Source organism: Anser cygnoides, chromosome Z (genome assembly GCF_040182565.1).
Source record: "Anser cygnoides isolate HZ-2024a breed goose chromosome Z, Taihu_goose_T2T_genome, whole genome shotgun sequence".
NCBI classification, from domain to species: domain Eukaryota; kingdom Metazoa; phylum Chordata; class Aves; order Anseriformes; family Anatidae; genus Anser; species Anser cygnoides.
Window position 1 is genome coordinate 48802145 of NC_089912.1, and position 21051 is coordinate 48823195.

Consider the following 21051-nt stretch of genomic DNA (forward strand, 5'->3'; position numbering starts at 1 on the left):
AAGGCACTATGACACTCACGACACTTTCAATCTAGTTCCTCCAGCAGAGCATACATGTTCTGCTGTGAAAGCCGGGAAAACTTGAATCCTCATAAGGCAGCATGATTTGTATTTAAATCTTTGTGAAATATGTATTTATGTCTCTTCTATGCACACTGCATGACACTTACTCTTTGAATGCATTTGGAGCAATCCAAAACCACATAAAAATTAGTCTGAGAGTTCTGGGTGTGTGAAATGAACCATTTTCAGTCCCTTTGGGATGCAGAATACAAGGTGGTGACTCTTACCTTTCTTAGATACTACTTCAGTGAGTTATTGGCAGGTTGTTAAGTGTGACAACTGTCTTGGCTTCTGACTTCTTTGAACTTCATAGACTTTGTGAAGAAGAAGAAAAAAAAAAGTTAATGGTGATTTAACTTTCTAATATTTTCTAATATTTTCAATCTTAACCTCATGGAGATTTTACACATAGAAGTTTGCTGGAAACCATATAAACCCAGGAACAGCAATTCTGCCTAGTTATGATATCTGTGTCATGTGACTGGCTGAATATATCTGCATGAGTGATATGTTTCTCCTTCGGAGCACTTCCTGGTATTTGTCATTCTAGCTCTGCTCTTTGGATGTGCTATTGTGAAGTCTTGGGGACAAACTCAGAGGGAGACCTGAGCTCAGGAAGGGGGCCACCATTCTGTCCCCATAGGTATTTCTGAGTGTAGCTGGTAAAGTTGTTTTACTAGGTACTTGTGCTGTGATTTCACCCGGCAGGCAGCTCAGTACCACACAGCTGCTTGCTCACTCTCTCAGGGTGGGATGGGGGAGAGAATGGAAAGGTAAAAGTGAGAGAACTCATGGGTTGGGATAAAGATAGTTCACTAGGCAAATCAAAAGCCGGGCACACAAGCAAAGTCAAACAAGGAATTCATTTGCTGCTTCATTGACAGGCAGGGCTCAGCATGCATAATGGCTTCTTGGGAAGACAAACGCCATCACTCCCAATCCCCCCCCTTTCCTCCTTCTTTACCCCATCTTTTATTAATGAGCATGATGTCATATGATATGGGATATCCCTGTGGTCAGTCTGGGCCAGCTGTCCTGGCTGTGTCCCCTTCCACCTCTTGTTGCATTCCCAGTCTCTTCGGTGGCAAGGCAGCACGAGAAGCAAAAAAATGTTTGACTCTGTGCAAGCACTGCTCTGCAACAACTGAAAACATCAGTGTGTTAGCACCATTTTCATCAAAAATCCAAAACACAGTATCAAACAAGCCTCTGTGAAGAAAATTACTGCTGTCACAACCAAAGCCATGACGACTTGACATAAAGAAATACCTTTTTGTGGAATTGCATGTATTAGAGGAAGGGGATCCTTCTAGTTGTCAGCATGCTGTCTGTGCATATTGTTTTCTGGAGGTCTGGGGGTACTTTATTGTGGAAAGCATTTAATATTACCTGCCTACAGAACAGAGAATACAAGAGGTGAAACTTCGTTCTTTACAGAAGTCAAATGCTTTTGCATACATGTTTTTTTTGTTGTTGTTTTGTTTTGTTTGTTTGTTTTTGTTTTTGTTTTCCCCTGCAATCCCACAAACTTTTTCCAGAAGAATACAGCAGGTGTGAGCTAACTCACTGGGAGTCAACAGAAAACTTAGCCTTGGCTTGACTGGAGGAAGCAATTGGAGCAACCCTGAACCACATTTTGATGGGAGATTGCTCTTCTGGTCAATATAGGAGGGAAAATATATAAACATGCTGAACAACAGGACCCTATCACGCATAGCTGCCAGTTACATATACATGCACTCATCTTACAGTGAGTCTCAAGGACCTGTCATAGCTACTTTCATTATATGAAATAATTATGAAAACTAAGGCAAATTGTGCTGAATACTTGCTTGGTTAGTCAGCCTGATCCTTTCTGGTAGGCTGAGATATGAAATATGTGAGGATTTAACTCTTTACAAAACATATAAATAAACGTACATATATACATGACAAGAAATCCTGTTTAGCATAACAAAATATTATGTTGGTATTAATCTGAATAGTAATAATAGTTTATTTATTTGGGACTGCAATCAGCATCTGTTCTTATTCAGTTGTTCTCATTTGATGCTGTTTGCTTATTGCCAAATATTTTTGTGTAGAAACAAGTACATGCAAGAACTGTTTCTTCCCCTTTTGCCCCTTAGGCTTATCTTTCTCATCCTATTTTCATACAGAATCTCAGTTTACTGAATCGTATCTGCCTCTTCTTCACTAGAAATCTCCTGAAGCAAGAGTACCATGAGAGAATATATAGATAAATTCAGTAACACCCTTTGCTTTGAAATGTGTAAACATTCTGCACGTGTAGACTAGTTTAAGTTTATGCAAGGAAGAAAACACTGATGTAGAACAAATGGTAGAAAGACCCAGTAGCTGTATTGACTCAGTTAAGTTAGTGACAAACCAAAGATTTAAGAACCAAATGCTTGTAATGAAAATGCTCATGCTACATCGAAGTTTTTAGGACATATCCTGAAGACCCACATTCAATGAAACAGAGGAATTAATAAAAAAGTCTATAAATTCTTGCTCTTTCAAAAGCTTTTTTTTTTTTTTTTTTAATTGAGGAATTTCATGTGCTGTTATTATTTTAGCCTTAGAGTGGCCTGTCATTGGTGTCAAAAAGTTAGAATCAGCAAATGTGCTATAAATGTTTTGGTAGGTAATAAAAGAAGTCTTTGTTTTGGTGTATGATAAGTCTGAGGACTGCCAGCAAGGTTTTTAAGCATATGAGTCACCTTAAAATAGAGTATGAACATAAGACTGTAAACTGTTTGCAGCACAGGGCCTGTAGGCATTGTGACTCATTTTGCTGCAACAACTAATTTGTGTGGCTGACCATTTCAGCATCAGCCCTAGCTTTGAACTGGTTGTCTGAATTATGGACCCATACAAAGACGCTGGAAGAGCAAAACTGTGGCTACATGGTCACCTCAATTGGCTGGTGACCTCTACTCCTTACTTCGTGTTCGTTCATTCCTCCTCTCTTTCCCAAATCATCATGTAGTTCTCCAGAGTAAGGAACTAATCAAGATGAAAATTGTGCTAACAACAACGAATTTCATTTTCAGCCAGGTCAAGCAGGTACCTCATTCAGCTCAGCCTGAGGTCAGAGGAGAACTAGACAGGCACAAACGGGGAAAATGAAGCATGGCCTGAACCTCTCACTGTAAAGGCCAGGTTTACTGAGATAAGATGACAGTATGACAATGCCCCAACCAGCTACAACTGTTGTCCACAGAACTGACTGTGATGGGTGGGCAGTTGCTGGCAGTAACCACCAAGGAGTTTTGAGGAAAGATGTGACAGTCAGTCTGGCCCTCAGCTGAGTTGCCAGTTTGCATCACAGCACATCCCTCTCCACTGCTGGCCTCATCCCCTACAAACACACTCTGGGGACTCACCCTGGCTCATCTACATGATGATGCTCCTGTCCCCAGAGCTGGAACGTGGCGAGGGTGCACTCAGAGGTCTCCCAGTTCAGGTGCCTTTTCAGGGATTCACCATCTTTGGCACTGCAAGGAGTGACATGATCTCCAGCTGGGAGTCAGATGAATCTTTTCATTTAGCTAAGTACCAAAGCCATCACTTTTTTTTACAAAGCATATCCAGAGAAGAAAGGCTGCTTTCTGTATTGTTGCTAGTTAGAGTTTTATATGTAAAATAAACTGGGCAGATTCATTTCTCCTAGGAATGAAGGATTTGAATTTTCTGACCCTACGTCTCAGGTGAAAGCACTCAGACCCTAGGTTCTGAGGTGAGATGTGATGGTGGGAGGGCAGACACAGCACTTCATCAGCCTTTTCAGGACCCACGGGTGTCAGTGTAGAATCCGCTGCTGGACACAGAGGTGACATAGAACATGCTTTCAGTATAAGGTTACTTGGCTGCCTAACTGCTTAGAGGCTCAGTATTTCTAATTATCAGGTACACTTAGCCTGGAAAGCAGCACATAATTACCTTCAGCTTGTGGGTCTGTTGATCCTTCCCTAATTCCCACTGAACCCAGCAAAAATTAAATATCTACATAGGCAATGAAAAGCCCTGATAGGAGCCTGTCTACATTTTTAGGTGTCTAAAGTGTCTTTAGATATCAGGACAGGAATTCTGCTTATCCAGTGTATGTGGTCATTTGGCACTAGATATCTCAAGTTGTGCCTGGAAGTTGAGGTAACCACAACCAGGGAGCATTCTGAAAGCCATACTTTGCAAAGACTTTGCAATGTGCAGGATCAATTCAGTTGATTCCTGCCTCCTGCTATAGCAACTGAATAACATTGCGTAATGGACATTTGTGTCTTCCAGTAAAGGTGGGGACATATAAATGCACTATCATATCATGAAATGGTCTAGTTTATTCTGTTTCATTTTGTAACGCAACTTTAAGGAATGGAATGATAGAGTGAAAAGAAGTTCTGTAAAGAATAAGCAGGTGTCTCTGGGCAGCATTGCATGGAGCTGTACGCATTGGGGTACTGGGTCTGTTTGCTAGCTTTTCACTTTTAATTAGTAGTGAATGCTTTCTGTTGCCAAAGCTTGTTAGTGAGGAAAATGGAATGAGAAAAAAATTACTGAGGCTTTATGAAGAGACTGTTGATAACCAGAGTGGCACTTTCCAAAATGTTTTTTTTTTTTTTTTTTAAGTTTTAAGTTAAATCTTCTATTAGCTAAAGAGAATAGGAGGCTAGAAAGAAACATTAGATTAATCTTTCAAGGCTTGTAGTCAAAATCAGGGTGGGACGATAGTTTCTTTAACTACTATGGTATGTAGGAGTACTGCCAGAAGTTTACTTTGGTTTCTACAAATTGGCAGCAAATCATGAAGCTTGTAAATGGTACAGGCCTATACTAGAAGTTCCTTTTGCTCAGAGGCTAGAGACAGCAGTCAGCTGTGGATGAAGTCATTCCTGCTATGCAAAGCATCTTGTTTTGGTTTACTGCTGAGTACTGCTGCTTAATTCTTTTTTCTGTTATCCCACCATTACCTTTAAACACCTATGTTAAAAAAAAAACACTGCACATTGCTAGTCACAGGTCCTTGAACAGAAAGCAGATGGGCTCACTGGAATTGTAGAATGCCCACAGCTACAGAAAGAAAACAGAAATCTTCATAGCATTAAAATGCTTTTTTATTTTGACCAAAAAAATAATAAAAAAAAAAAAATTGTTTTTCATGAGAAATTTCTCATGCTGATATTTTAGAGCTTAGGTCTTGCTCTACTAACGGGTACTTTCTAAAACAGGACTTTTTAAAAAACTCCAGTAAATAATATCAGTTGGCTTTGATGCAGTTTGTATTAAACTTAGGTAAGAAAGAGTAAAAGTAAGCTGTCATTTCTGTTCTGGATACACTGAGTCAGTCTTTTGAATGCCTCTTCAGCATTTTTCAGCAGTGGAGTCCATTACATAAATAACATGTTTAAATAACCTTCTCAATGATTTTTTGATGAGTGTAAGACACTGGGAGATAGCAATTTTTGCTGTTCAAAAATTATAAGAAACACAAGCTACTCCTTGATTTACTTGATGTACTATTCTCTAAACTTTGCAGTATGCAGACAGCTTTACATCTTACCTCACAATAGCAAAAAAGTTAATGAGTTTCAGTCCTGCTTGATCCAGCATATTGACATTGTTTTTCAGTGGCAGACCAATACATCCATTCCAATTCATTACTACTTTCTTCTCTCAGTCACATCAATGAATGTAGTTGCTCGATAAAATGCCAAAGGCTTAATTTTATTCCAGCAGTGACAAGCTGATAGTTTATACCAGCTGCTTATGTGAAAGACCTGTAGTACATCCTAAATCATTTAATCAGAAAGGACACTAGATATTAGACAGGCAGATCAGCTTCTGTTGTCCCCTGGATGGTCAATAAAGTAGAAGTAAAAAGCTTCATTGATTGCTGTGACACTCGTCAGAGCAGGTGTCTGAAGAGCACAGTCAAACATGGGGAGCCTGACGTCTCTCACTGTTGGTTGGAAAGATCATCTCAGAAAAGGTTCCCATCATAGCAGTGTAACAGAAAAGGGTGCTAACAAGTGGGGGTACCTGTCTGTACAGTTTATACACTTTGATTGCCAGTATGCAGCTGTTGCTATTGTTTTGCACCGGCTGTACCATGTGTTGAAGTCAAAACATGGGGAAAGAGGGGAAACTAAGTGGTACTGAGAAGCACTGCTGCACAGCCTTGTGCTCTATCTTTTGTGTGAAAAAAAAAAAAAAAAAAAGGCCGCTGTCGAATGACTAGTCACAACAACAGAAAAGACTTCAGCAAAGACTTAGACTAGTTGCTGTTTTTTTTTTCGCTTCTGCCTGCTCAAGTCTTTCAAGCACTGAACTGCAGATACCAAGGTTCACACCTACAGGCAAGGCCTGGAAAACCCGGTGTTTAAGGTGTGCAAAGAGGCTGAACTCTGGATAATTTGGAACAATGCATCATCTCTCAGGATAGGGCTGAAGATTTCAGAGAGAAACTCCAGTCTGCTGTTTTTGTGTACTGTGATTCTTCAACTTGACTTTCTCATGCAGCCTCTAGAGGCTTAAAACCCGAAGAATTCATGGTAGTATCATCTGACAGAATGTCTTCTGTCCAATTACAGCAAAGCATCACTGATAAGAGATAAACCTTCCTCAAAAAAGAGGTGATTTAGAGTATTACCACATGGTAATGTGGTACTGTTCACAGAATCTCAGAATCGTAGAATATCCTGAGTAGGAAGAGACCTACAAGGACCATCAAGTCCAGCTTCTGGCTCCACACAGGTCTACCCAAAAATCAAACCATGTCTGAAGGTGTTGTCCAAACACCTCTTGAAGGCCCACAGGCTCGATGCTGTGACCACTGTCCTGGGAAACTTGTCACGGTGCCTGACCACCCTCTCGGTGAAGAACCTGCAAGTCTTGCACAAGTTTGAGGTTGGCTGGGAGCTAAGTCTCACAGTGAAGACAACTGGCCCCAAAATGGAGCCCTGCAGAACTTCACTAGTGAGTGGCAATCAGCCTGATGTATCCCCATTAACTCTAACCCTTTGAGGCCAACCCATCAGCCAATTTTTCATAGCCATCATATTATGCATTTGTCTAGCTGTATGATGCATATTTTGTCCAGAAGGATACTGTGAGAAACAGTATCATACACTTTGCTGAAATCCAGAAAGATTACATCAGCTCCCTTCCCGTGGTCAACTAGGCTGGATGACCTTGTCATAAAAAGAAATTAAGTTCATTAAGCAGGACCTTCCCCTCGTGAACCTGTGTTGGCTATGACCAATGATTCCATTGTACTTCAGGTGTTTTTCAGTAGCTCCCAGAATAATTTTCTCCATAATTTTACCAGGCGTTGAAGTGAGACTGACAGACCTTTAAATACCAGGGTTTTCTTTCTTGCTCTTCTTGAAAATTGGAACATTTGCCAGCTTCCAGGCAACTGGGACCTCCCCAGATTCCCAAGACCATTGAAAAATAATTGAGGGAGGTTCCATGATGACATCAGCCAGCTCTGGGAGGAATCCCATTGGGCCCCATAAACTTCTGTGCGTCCAGCTGGGGCAGGAAATCTTGGTGGGAGTTTCAAGTACCAATGACTAAGTGTCAGGTATCTAGTATCTAAATATGCACTGTCACTGCTTATTTAATAGATATCAGTCAGGATTTTCAGGAAAGTGCAGATTTTGGATTTCTTTTTCCCATGAATTGGTGAAGTATTCATTTGTGAAGCGAATTAATACAGAGGCTGATGGTATAGAAGCTACAGTCAGAGCTTGCAGTCCTGCTACATCATGTTTTGGTTTTAAACTCTCTATCCTTATGACCAATATACTATTGCACTCCAATTTTAGCAGATGTTAATGATGAAGCAGAGTTCAATCCGTGTCAGCTTATAGTGAGATTTGACAAATTTTACAAGGAGAAGTGGTTGTGATTCATAAGCTAGCCTCCAAGTTAATTATGATCTAGTGACCCAACCAAATGCCTAGGGGCATCATGCAGCATGAAGATCATGAGATATTAGATCTGTGTTGCTTGCCAGTTGCCGTTGTTAAAGGTCCCAGTGTAGTTATTGTAGGAATAAGTGAGGTAAACATTGTCTTAACACTCAGCTTGCAGAATCACTCTGTGCTGAAGTAGGCTTACTTTACAGATTCATTTGGAGCACATTTTTCTTCCCTTCCTGTTTTAACTGTTGTTTGGAGTCCCTGTATGCTGTTACCAAATGAACAGTCCTGTCATTTAGATGGCGATACCTGAGAAGTAATCCTCATGCATCCTTTGTTTTCCTCAGATGAGGACGGAGAAACTTGATGCACATCTGAAAACTTTCTGGAGAAAATTTACTTTCCTTAAACGAAAAATGTTGTATAAATGAATTCCCGTTTTTCTTTTAATCTAAACCAGGTTTTTTAACAAAAATCAAAGTTCAATGGGAATTCCAACTGTTCACAGAAGAAAATATTCATCCTTTTTCATTACCTTGGTATAGGTTGCTGAGTGGTATTTCTCATCACATAACTGGTGTTTGAAGAGCAGTGCTGTTCCTTTTCAGAATGTGTAAGACTCTCGTGATCTCAAATGTTCAACCACGACTCTACAGGAAAGCCTTTTTCCTGTTTCTAATTATTGAAGTACCAGACCATGAGCTCACAAATAAAATGACATTCTGAATCACTATGCAATTCCTTCTACTTCTTGTATGTAAATAATTGATAGCAACAAGTCAGATCTTCTATTTTATTTCAAAGTCAACAATAGGAAGGATATAAGCTTTCATATTTATTGTATTTCTGATGCTCTCTTTTCTGAATTTTACAAAGAGTTAGAAATGGAATTTTTTGTTGTGTTATGTTTTGTTTTGTTTTACAGAAGGTCTTTTTCCTGGAGTTGGTATTTCCTCCAAGTATGTGTCTATATTTTGAGGTTTTGAACTTTGGAGGAGAGAGTCCGGTAGACAAGTTTTGATTCATTAAAATCACTAAAAGTTTCAGGTTGCATGCATTTGTACATTAGAGGTCTACAACCAAGCAGAATTTGAGAGCAAAACCACATTTCTTTACGTAGTCCCCTTCTCACATTGTAGTTATTAGAGAAAGTTGGAGTGAATCTGTATTGTGTGTAAGGTAATTGGTTTTGCCAGCTAAATTCACAATAGTCAGCTCAGTCAGGAGCAGTGCAAAACGTGGTTCATTGAGACTTCTCAGCCAGCATGTACAAAGACAAAATATTGGATTGATTCCCCTTTTAATACTTGTGGCATTAAAAGCAAACCTCTAATTACAAGTTTGATAAAGCAATTTTGAATCCAGTGTCAAAAGCTTTTTAACTCAAGCTTTTTTTTCTAAATAACATGCTTTTAAAAGATGAGCTCTGCAAAGTTATGCTATAAGCAAATGTCTTAATGGATTTAATAGATGTTTTTGTAAGACATTTTCAGGATAAAACTTTCAGATGTAGCTTTTTATTGCAAATGAAAAAGTATGCATCTGTGTAGGTTTATTGCTGTAGGCAGGTTTTTTATTTCTAGCTTTGTTTTACATTACTGTGATTTTGTAATTTTTCTTAAAGATACACAGTCACATTACTACGTTTGACACTTCAAGCAAAGTGAGATAGATCTCTTGAAGGCGAGATACTGTTTTTTCCCGAAGGAAGGCAATCAAGGTAGAGAATTTCAGATGCAGAAGTAAAGAAATTGGTATCCATCATAAATGCAGATTGTGCTGCTGAGATCCATACTAAAGAAGTTAACATGCTTTGAAAATTATTTGTATTCCTATAAAGTGCTAAAGCTTCATCAAATCTCTGATTTTATTAAACTGAGGTACAGGCCATGGCCTGTTTACTTCTCTAGCACGTGGGATGGCATGTCTGGTGGATAGAGGTCAAAGTACCACAGAGAAGATAATGAGAAGGTATGTTTTACATTTCTTTTCAGCCCAGACTTGCTTCCTTGCACTATTTTTAATGTTGTATAAACATGAGATGAACAGCCACTAACTTGTTTCCCACCCTAGTGAATGTGTGATAATTAGCCTTATTACTCTAAACCCTGTTTTCCAGTTAGGAGCAAACCTTGCTCCTGCTGAATCAGAGGGTCTCACTTAAAAAAAAAAAAAAAAAAAAAAAAAGTGGGGTTTGAATTAAACAAATTTTTGACAATTGCAAATATAGACAACTCTAAAGAGAAATGGGAGAAAGGTGTTGTCCATTCAGAGCACAACATCATCAAATGGAATGTAGTATTAAGCACAGTGCATATCTAATTGAAATTGCAGTCAGAATTCAAAATAAGTGGGAATTATATTTCTAAGCTGGAATTTAGTGGAGAACTAGAGTTATAAAATATTAACTTCTTCAAACTGTTGTCGCACTGCAAAAGCAGTCTTCCACAATTACAAATGGAGTATGCAAAATGGGTAAAGAGCTGTCCATGTCCTGCCTGCACATCACTGTATTGTTCCTTTGTGAAAACATGAATATCTGTCAATAGCTTCCTTGCATGAAACAATAAATATCCTTTTTCCCCAAAAGCATTGCCCCAGACTGCTATTCATTGGCTCAAGGGACTGCTTGTGCTGCAAAGCATGCCTAAACTGAAACTTCAGATCTGCATTCTTGTATCCATCAGATTTTTGTAATTTCTGTTTGTATGTGATTTCAGTAGAACTGATGCTGCATATTTTAGATTTTTTTTTCCTGTTATTTGTTTTTTCATTAACCAGAAATGATAGGGCTTTAATGTGGAGGCTTTTAGGTAAAAGGAGATAGGTCTAGTACCCAAGATATTTCCAGCTGCTACATATCTCTGTCAGTTTGTATCATAGAATCATAGAATGGTTTAGGTTGGAACATCTTCCACTAGACTGCATTGCTCAAAGCCCCATCAAACCTTGCCTTGAACACGTCCAGGGATGGGACATTTGCAGCTTCTCTGGGCAACCTGTTCCAGTGCCTCACCACCCTTTCAGTGAAGAATTTCTTCCTCATATCTAATCTAAATCTCCCCTCTTTTAGTTTAAAACCATTATACCTTGTCCTGTCACTATACTCCTTGACAAAGAGTCCCTCCCCATCTTTCCTGTAGGCCCTCCGTAAGTACAGAAAGGCTGCTATAAGGTCTCCCTAAAGCCTAATCATCTCCAGACTGAACAACCCCAACTCTCTCAGCCTTTCTTCATAGGAATGGAGCTCCACTCTCTGATCGTGCTTGTGGCCCTTTCTGGACACACTCCAGCAGGTCCATGTCCTTCTTGTGCCGGGGGCCCCAGAGCTGAACACAGTACTCTAGGTGGGGTCTCAAGAGGATGAAAACCATGAATCAGGATAAACAGTGCCTTATAATACAGTGTCATACAAAAGCTTGTGGAACAGAAGATGTGGAACAGAAGATAAAATAACTAAGTACAGAATGTACAGAGAAGGCTCGCAGCCCCAAATTTAAGGTGATAAAGAGCAAAGGCATTAGTGTTACGTTGTTTTAGCCATGGCAGCCCAGGAATGTTGGCAGTCCTGAAAAAAAGGTTTAGTTTGGCTTATTTTTCCTAGTTATACCAGGTTGTACTGGGTCTGGACAGGACAGTTATTTTTCTCCATAGCAGCTACTATGCTGTTGTGCTGTAGATCTGTGATCAAAACAGTGTTGGTAACTAACCGTGTTTTAGCTACTTCTGAGCAGTGCCTGGGCAGCATCAAGGTTTTTGTTTCTTACTGTGCCACCTTGAGCAAGGAAGCTGGAGTGTGGAAGAGGCTTGCAGGGGGACCAATTGACCAAAGGGCTGAACTGTGACATATAATATCATGTTCAGCAGTAAAACTTGGTGGGGCAGGTGTGTTTTTCCAAAGTAGCTGTTGCTCAAAGACTGGCTGAGCACTGGTCTGCAGGTGGGAGGTGGTGAATGACTGCCTTTGCATCACTTTTTTTTTTTTTTCCCCTCTTTATTTATGAATTTATCTTTATTTCAACTCACAAGTTTTCCTGCTTTTGCCCTTTCATTTCTCTCCCTCAGCCCAATGCGGGGGAGTTAGCAAGGGACCAGATGAGGGCTTAGCTGCCTGCCATAGTCAACCCACCACTCAGATTTCTAATAAAAGGTATTTTTTTTACTTTTACCTGTACATTTTGTTCTACCCAAAAAGGATTTAAAAAATTAAATTGAGGCTTAGAAAATAACAGAATGTTCTGCTTTAGAAGTAACAAGTAACCTGCCTAACAAGCACAAAAATTTATTCATGAGTCCCTTTTTACCTCTCTCCTATAGTCATTTCTTCCACATACACCTGTCCACATGTAATTTTGAGAGCACACATGATATTTTTTTTAAAAATTAAGGGGGGGAAAAAAAAGCAACACCAATGAAAAACCAGTGTCTACTGCAAAATGATCAAAATACCGTGATATGATTTATAAAAAGTGACAAGTTTTCATGCCATGAAAGTGATGTTCATTGAAGTCTTTTTATCAGGATATTACTGTTAATACTTGAACCTTAATTAATGTACTAGAATCAGGAGTAATTTTAATAGCTTTGGATGGATCTGTTATGGTCACAGACATCTGAATCATTATCTCTGTGGGCCTGACTTCATGGTGAAGCTGACAACAAGATTTGTGATGAGTTTACTCACTGCTTATGAAGATGTGTTCATGTATAAGGGACTCACACTCCAGAGGAGTACCCACACACAGAGCTGTCGTGGAGCTGCTGATTCCACCATTGCTGGGCTGATCTCTCAGCCCCTGAAGGCACCATGTAGGTGACACCTGAAGCAGTGGAAGTGACTGGAAGAAGTGTGGGCTAATGCAGGTGGAAAACAACTGGAAAAAAAGATGGAAAAATATATTTACTTCTTAACTTATATCATTTCAGGTATTGCATATAGCAACAGCAGATACACTTGACAGAAATTTCTGATATCTGCAGAGGTCAGATATGCTATGACACTTCAAGCTAGAAGACTTGGCTCACTCCCAGAGCTATGATATCATGAGCATAATGATGGAAACCTGATAACCTGATGGAAAGAGTCCTGTGACTGGTGTGTTTTAACGGATGTCAGAAAGGATAGGCAGGGAAGGCAAAGCAGGGGGACAGGAAAGGTGGTTCTGTATGTAATGGAGGGTCTCAGCTGTATGGAGCTTGCAGTTAGCTGTTGCAGTGACACGGTTGAGAGCTTCCGGGTCAGGATTAAGGGACAAGCAAATAAAGTGGATGTTGTTGTGGGAGTCTGCTATAGACCGAACGGCCAGGATGACAACACCGATGAAATGTTCTTTAAGGAGCTAAGAGATACCTGTAGATCAGCTGTCCTTGTCCTTATGAGTGCCTTCAACTTGCCAGACATGAACTGGGAGTACCACACAGCTGATTACAAACAGATCCAGGAGATTCCTAAAACACCTTGATGATGACTTCTTGGTACAAGTACTAAGGGAGCCAATTAGGACAGGTACCCTCCTAGATCTACTGCTTGTGAACAGAGAGGAGGTGAAGTAGTGATTGGTGGCCATATTGGTCATAGTGACCTTGAAGTAGTCAAGTTTAAAATCCTTGGTGACAGGAGGAAAAGTGCCACCAAAACTTCAGCCCTGAATTTGGGAACAGCAGACTTCAGACCACTCAGAGAACTGGGTAGTAAGGTCCCCTGGGAAATTGCTTTTGAAGGCATTGGGTTCCATCAGTGCATGTCAATTTTTAAGTGCCATCTCTTAAGAGCACAGGAACAGGCGGTTCCAAAATGTCCGAGGTCAAGCAGGTGGGGCAGAAGGTTGGCTTGGCTGAGCAGGGATCTTCTAGAGCTAGGCAGAGAGAGAAAGAATATGGCCACTGGAAGTGAGGTTGGGTGACGTGGGAAGCCTACAGAGATTGTGTTTGCCATTGTAGGGGAAAAAAAATGTGCAGCCAAGCCTAAATAAGAGTTGAAGCTGGACAGTACTGTGGGGGACAATAAAAAGGGCTTTACTAAATATGTTAACAGCAAACGCAGGAACAGAGATAACATTGCTCCTTTACTTGATGAGGATGGTCACCTCACAAACATAGGGACATAGACAAAGCAGATGTTTAAAAATTACTTCTTTGCATCTGTCTTCAACTCCAGTGATGGGCCCTGGGTTGGAGGAACGTTCCTGCAGGAACGATAAGCTCCCAGGCAACCTCAAACTTGTGCAAGACTTGCAGGTTCTTTACCGAGAGGGTGGTTGGACACTGGAACAGGCTCCCCAGGGCAGTGGTCAATGTGCTGAGCCTGCCGGAGTTCAAGAAGTGTTTGGACAACACTCTTAGAAAACTTATGACCAAATCTGCTGACAATCCCCCGAAAATCTTAGAAATCAGCTTTCCAGCTATAAGATCAAACCAATGAAAAACACAACCAGATGAATTCAATCACTTTAAATTCATCTTTGTTTCTTTATGCACCATTCAGTTGCAATGTACAGTCTTTTAATTTACAGGGCAGATTTCTACTGCGCATTTGTTTGGAGCAACACATTCCTCCTTCTCTCTACCTTACACACAGATTGCTGGGTTATGCAGGAATGCTGAAAAAAATATAGTCTGAGTTTTTATTCCTGGCTTTGTAAAGTGCTTTGTTTACAGTGCTTTGTTACTCTGAAAATCATCATTATTAAGCTGCAGCTGTTCTAGTAGAGGTATTCTTTATAGTTTCATATTTGCAAGATATAATCTTTTAACATCGTGGTACTTCTTCAGTAGAATGAGAATAGTAGTATTTTCTTATATCAAACAGTGTGTAAGACTGCAATTGTAAGACTGCAGGCTTTATGCTAAGTTGCTGAAATGTAAGCAGCTGGGAAGCACATTTGCAGTTTTTAGTTAATCACCTTTTTTCTTAAGCTCAAAAAATAGATGACAGACGGCTTCACCTGCATTCTTCTCATCCAAAGCTCTTCTTTGTACCTACTGTATAGATAGCATAGTATATCTAGTACACAGGTATCCTTCTCAAGGACAAGCATGTTCACTCTAGGTGGTATGTTTGGAAGTTTCAGCAGAGAATTTCTAGCAAGCTTTACTCGTTGTGTCTATGACCATGTTTTTTAAGGCTAGTATCTTAGATAAATATGGGTGGATTTTCCTAGGCATAGCAAATGCACTGCCTAGCCAAAAATACTCATTGTGTCAGTATTCCAGTTCTTACTCTGAAGCTTTAAAAATAATAATAATATCATCAACTTTACATAGCCAAATACCCAGAAGTATTGGTAGCAGTTCATTAATGAAACTTAGTAAATAAACCTGCAGCTTAAGTTAAGTTAATAGGAACATTCATAAAGCATACCAAGAGTTTCTGATTTGTGTAAAGTAATATTGGGAATGACACTAACTTCCTTTGCAATCTGAGGCCTTGTTCCTAAATTAGGATTAATTCTAGACTCCAAAAACACTAACAAAACCTTAAACTATGCTCATTATTCATATAGTTGCATGAAAAAAAATAGTATAAAGACTTGTTTTGAAGTCTCATCTGTTAAATATATTTATTCTAGGTTGAAATATTTGATTCTTGTAATTAACAAGGGTTAATTAAGATGATATAAAACATTTTTAAAATGCTGTAATAATCTGTCTGCAAAAGTTTTTACTTGTTTGTTAAATCATGTTTAATTTTACATCGTTCCAGTTAAATCAGTGCAATTTTAAAGTAAAATTGGTATTGATGAAGCAACACATCTGCTAACAACATCTAAAAATATATCTAGTGATTTTTTTGAGGTTTCCTGTTGAGACACATTTATTTTCAGTCACCTTTTATGAAGACAAAAGGATGTTTCTGATTTTGTTTGTTTGTTTAATTGGTTGGGTATTTTTGTATTTTCAATTGTCACATCTGTGTAGTGCATTGACTTTGGAAATTACAAGATTATCTCTGCGTCACATTTTTTTTTCAAACATTTAAAACTCTTCTGCACAGAGATAAGAAGTGGAAAGAAAAAGAGAGGGTGCCTCAGGGGCACCTGCTGAGGTTATTTTCTACTCAGCTGGGATGTGTAAATATCCCACCAGCATTTCTTTGATGTGAGGAAGCATCATTTTGCAGACTTAAACTTGACTAAAGCATAATTAAAACATCAGAGGGCATTGCATTGGTTGTGGCATTGGAGTATGAACTGTTAGAGACATTGTTTCTGCTACAGTTTCCATGTTTAGGATTTATTGTATGATCATTTCCACAGGTAGTTCTATCATTCTCCAGGTATTACTCTCTCCTAGTAACCTCAGGGGTTCAGCAGCATCTCACAAGTGCTTCTTTGAGAGACAGTTTGGTGTAGATAAAGGAGAAATGAAGGTCATCTGGCCCGTGTTTTTCCTGTGTCCCCACCCTCTGCTTTCCAACAATTACTCCTGTCAAGCATCTAATAGCTCAGTCTTCAGGATCAGAGTCACATTGGTATGAGAGCATAACATGCCCAAAACTTAATACTTCAAGCACATTTCATAATTTCTCAAATCATAGGACATTATAGTTTATACTTTTGGCAACAGCTGAGGCAAGAGAGAAACAGTGCTCCGTAGTTGTGCATATACTCAGAGTGCTTGAGTTCAGATAGCAGAGGATCAAAAGTAAGTTTTCTCAGCACAGAAGTGATGCTAAAGCAGGTAATTTCTTGGTAAACAATGGGCTAGATAACAGCAGTTTTCCAAGAAAAAAGTTTTTATCTCCCAGCTCATTGGATGATAAGCTTACAGATAAGCTTGCATTATCTGTGTGCTGAAACTGAACTGAAAAATGAGATACATATGTAGGAGCTGCTATCAACTGCTCCTTAATAGATTACCTAAGGTGTGTGCCAGCCTTGTCCAACCTCACACAGAAAGTCACAGAGAGGCAGCCGCAGACCTACACTCATTCTTTCTTCTCCCCTTCTTCCCAAATAAACAAGGGTATTTCTACTTTGTGGAGACAAAGTGGACTTCAGCAAGAGATATCTGAAACAATGAATGGCCCTATGTAGGTTATTTACTGCTGTCATCTGCTGGCAATATTAATATCTATGAGGAGGATAGCATCTGAACCATGAAGGATATGGCACTGTGAGTGTGGCTTATTCTGTTCTGTACTTTTAGTGAAGTTTCAAAGATTCCTTTATTTATACAAGAGTACAGTGTTACCTAACCATTTGTAAAAGCACAGGTTACTGGAAGGGTACAGAGTTTAAGCTCTAGAAATTTGTTAATAATCTATTCTGTTCACTGACACTGTTGCAGACAGGGGAGAGACAGTTTACCATTATATTGAAACAGTAAATCCAAGTTTAAAGAATTAGCTAATTTTTTTAAAGAATTGGCTAAAATGTATAATCATTTTCACAACATGATTACAAGAGTTTTTATTGTGTAAAAATATATGACTGACTTTGTACATCTCCTTCCCTCATTAAGTTGTATAATATGGTAGTTCCAATGCCGTTTTTGTTAGCCGTGTTCCATATGTAAGAGATTTGCATTTGGGCTTTCATTTGTCCTCTTTTCCGCACGTCCTGAGTGAAGTGATGAAACTGTTTCACCTCAGATTAAGGATGGAGACAGTATAAGCAGATAAGCAGTTCTTCCTAATTGTGTATGCTACTTTATTGTTTGGGCTGAGTACAAAAGGGACAGACTAACCTGAGATGCTTAAAATGATTGCCAAAATTGCTTGGAGCACATCCTACTTGTTTTGTGACTTAACATTCTTCCTACAACACCTCAAACAGCTTGAATTAGGTGAAAAAATGATCATTTTGCTTATGCATCAGGGGAGCCTTGAAGTTTAAACAGCCTCATATTCTTCTGTTTCAAAAGCAAATGAAATTGTCCTTTTGATGAGGTATAGCTATGCAGCAATATGCTCTTCCAAGAGAGTATTGGCTTTGATGTTGCTGCTAAAGAGGTTTAATTCCTGTGCACAGTAACTAAAGTGCACTGTTTATACTTGTGATTTGCTTTAATGAATGAGAAAAGAATTGGGTTCCCTTTCTCAAGAAAGTTACTGTACAGTAATATGTAAGTCTGTATGAAAAATAAAATAATAATAATAATAAAAATTGTCTGAAAAGGTTTTTCTCTTTGGTGGCTTTTGAGCTTTCTTATTCATTTTCACTTTCCAATACCCTGTGTTTACCCTGGGTTAAAACATCAGACATCAGTAAATATGTATATAAATTTTTTAATATGTAAAACTACACACTGCGCTAAATACATAAGTTACTGATTTTGTTTGTTTGTTTTGTCTTTACTAGAGAAAAAAAAAAAGAAAAAAAAACATATTTGTTTTATACATTCAGATTCATCTGCCCAGTCACATAAACAAACTGTAAAATGGTAATTAATGTTGTAGAACAACAGTCCTTTGCTGGGCTTACATCAGAACTTCACACTTACGACAAATTAGCTGTCTGCTGCTAATAGAAAACAAATGTAGAGAGAGTAGCAGGGCAGGATCACTGCTGTTAAATTTAAGATGTGAGTGTCTGAGATGCAAAGTGTTCCATGGGTTTGTTTTAATGCTGTCATCATTGATTTATTTGTGAGAAATAGATAAGTTATTTTCAAGTTACTCTTTAAGTAACTTCCCATACTCATGCAAAAAGTCGGTAGCCTTGGGACCCTGACTCAAGCCAGCTTCCAGTCCTGTGCTGTAACCACATTACAACACCGTGCTTGATGCTCACAAACAGGATCCTGTCTGTGCGATGTAACACCCAAGTCTTTGGCATTTCTCCTGATATCTCACATTGAAGATGTCTGTAACTTGTTTTTCACATTTACTCTTTCATTTCTTTCTCCACTGTTAATATCCAAATATATCCCCTTCATGAAATAGCTTTATTCTTACTATTTTTCAGTTGTAGCAGATTGTGTTTTAAAGATTGGGTTTTCTATGTCCATACTTTTAACTTCTGTAAATACCTTTATATCTCTTTTTTAGATATTCCCAGAACAACATCCCAACCTAGGATTTCTTCTGCATTACATAAGACATTACTCCAGACTGCAGTAAAATTCATTTCTGATACAATGCGTTTCTGACGATTGTTGTTAAAATACATTGCGGTGTCTCAGATATCACATATTCTCATTTAAAGATATATTCCAATGTAAGAGAGGCCTTTGGAAGCACTTGAAACTTCAACTAAGAAATATTTAAAAATAAATAAATATCAATTTCTACATTTTCTTACCCGTAACAGTGGCTACCTGAAATTCCATTCTTCTCTCTCCACAGAGGTTTGAATTCAGTTGTCAGTCATGCAAACGTAACTATAGACATTTAGATTTCAGAAAGTTATAGATTACCTGCAGTTAGAGCTGGAAATAGTGGCAACTATGTAGTTCATATTGACACTTCATGGTAATTACAATTTTCAGTCCATTTTACCATGTGTAAATTAGTTTTTCAAGTTTATGGCAGCAATACCTCACTAAAGTAATATGATCAGAACTTCACTGGATAAAAACTTCAGATTTAGATAAAGCTGCACCCATAAAGTTAATTTAATCCTGTAATTTTCCATTTCTTTTAAAATATATTCCATGTAAAGTTTAGAATTTTGTTAACTAGAAGAGAAGATCTCTGACTAGTTAATGGTTGGTGTTTAGTTCACATTACATGTTCCACCCTTGCGATTCCACGCATAGGTAATATGGTTAGTATGTAATTATGCTGAGAAAGGAAGCTGTTTTATCAAAAATAAAGGAGCAACTGTTCAAGCACATCACATTAAAATGTACATTACATTGTCTAAACTGTTAGACTATCTATTCTAACATTTTACAATTATTTGATATCCATTCACAGTATGTGCCGCACAGAACTTGCAAAGGACATGCAGTTTTCTGTCAACATTCCCCCTGATAGAAACAAACAAACCACTGTTTGTTTATTTTATTTTATTTTATTTTATTTTATTTTATTTTATTTTATTTTATTTTATTTTATTTTATTTTATTTTATTTTATTTTATTTTATTTTATTTTATTTTATTTTATTTCTTTACAAACTCATTCCTGTGCTCTTAGAAATATCTCTTAGAAAACTTCAGTAAATTACTGGTATGTCCAGGGATATTTGTGATGGGCTTGCATTGAAATTCTCTGAAACTCTTTTTTCCATAAGTTCCCATTCTGAAAAGACTCAGTGGTGACAGGTTGAAGTGGGTTGGACTGTAATGTTAGCGTCATGAAAAGCAGAAGGGCTTTAAACCCTCTAGTCCCCTGAGTTTTTTGTGTTCTGAAATACTTGGTGAACTCCAGAAGAATAAAATACGGCAAATATATTCATGGTCAGAGTGTTTGTGGAGTTCAGTGAATAGCTGTCAGAGATGGAGACTCTGAAATGCAGAGCCAATTTATGTGGAAAGGGATTTTCAAATTACCGTTAGCTGTCTTCACTAACTCTGAATATTTGCCTAGTGTAAACTTTCAAAGGCAAGCTGTTAATCAACTTTTATCTTAAAGATGTTCCTGGTGCCTTACACCTTCCTCCTCTTTTGAAAGGCAAATCAAGACTGATAACTGAAAGATAGATGTCTTATGTTTAAATAATATGTTGGTGAGATGGGGAGTGATAGTTAATCACAGAACATGCACCTGTTCTCTTTTCATCCCTTGCCTGAAATATTGACCTGTTCCTGTCTCAGAGAAAATCTGGTGCTGAAAAAAAGTCACATTGTGTAACACTATCGTGTGTAGCTATTACATTTCTCTTGCTTATCCTGTTCTTAGAGAGCCATCAAAAGATCCTTTACTCTACCGGTGCTCTAGCACTATTCATGCATGCAGCATAAAAAAGTGACATACATCTATTCATAGAAGCGTACCTCTTTGACAATTTATTTCAAGTTCTCCCTGTAATAGTGAGGGCATCATAAGGTAGAGAATTCATCTTTACTAAGGTCTTCTTGCACAGGTCTTTGACATGTTACTGACTTGTTTTTAGTGACAGACTGACAAATTTCCCCTTTATAAAAAGAGATGAAAATCAATCTGAATTGCTTATATA

The 21051-nt window shown here is 38.4% G+C and overlaps 1 protein-coding gene and 1 long non-coding RNA gene across 3 annotated transcripts in view; both read left to right on the top strand.

Moving 5' to 3' along the window:
• Positions 1–21051, top strand: part of PCSK5 (proprotein convertase subtilisin/kexin type 5) — a 251048-nt gene that overhangs the window by 75431 nt on the left and 154566 nt on the right. The window lies entirely within an intron of this gene.
• Positions 9–19237, top strand: LOC125183968 (uncharacterized). Its single transcript, XR_007166864.2, has 2 exons — positions 9–7648; positions 8534–19237. It is a non-coding gene; the product is annotated as an uncharacterized lncRNA (long non-coding RNA).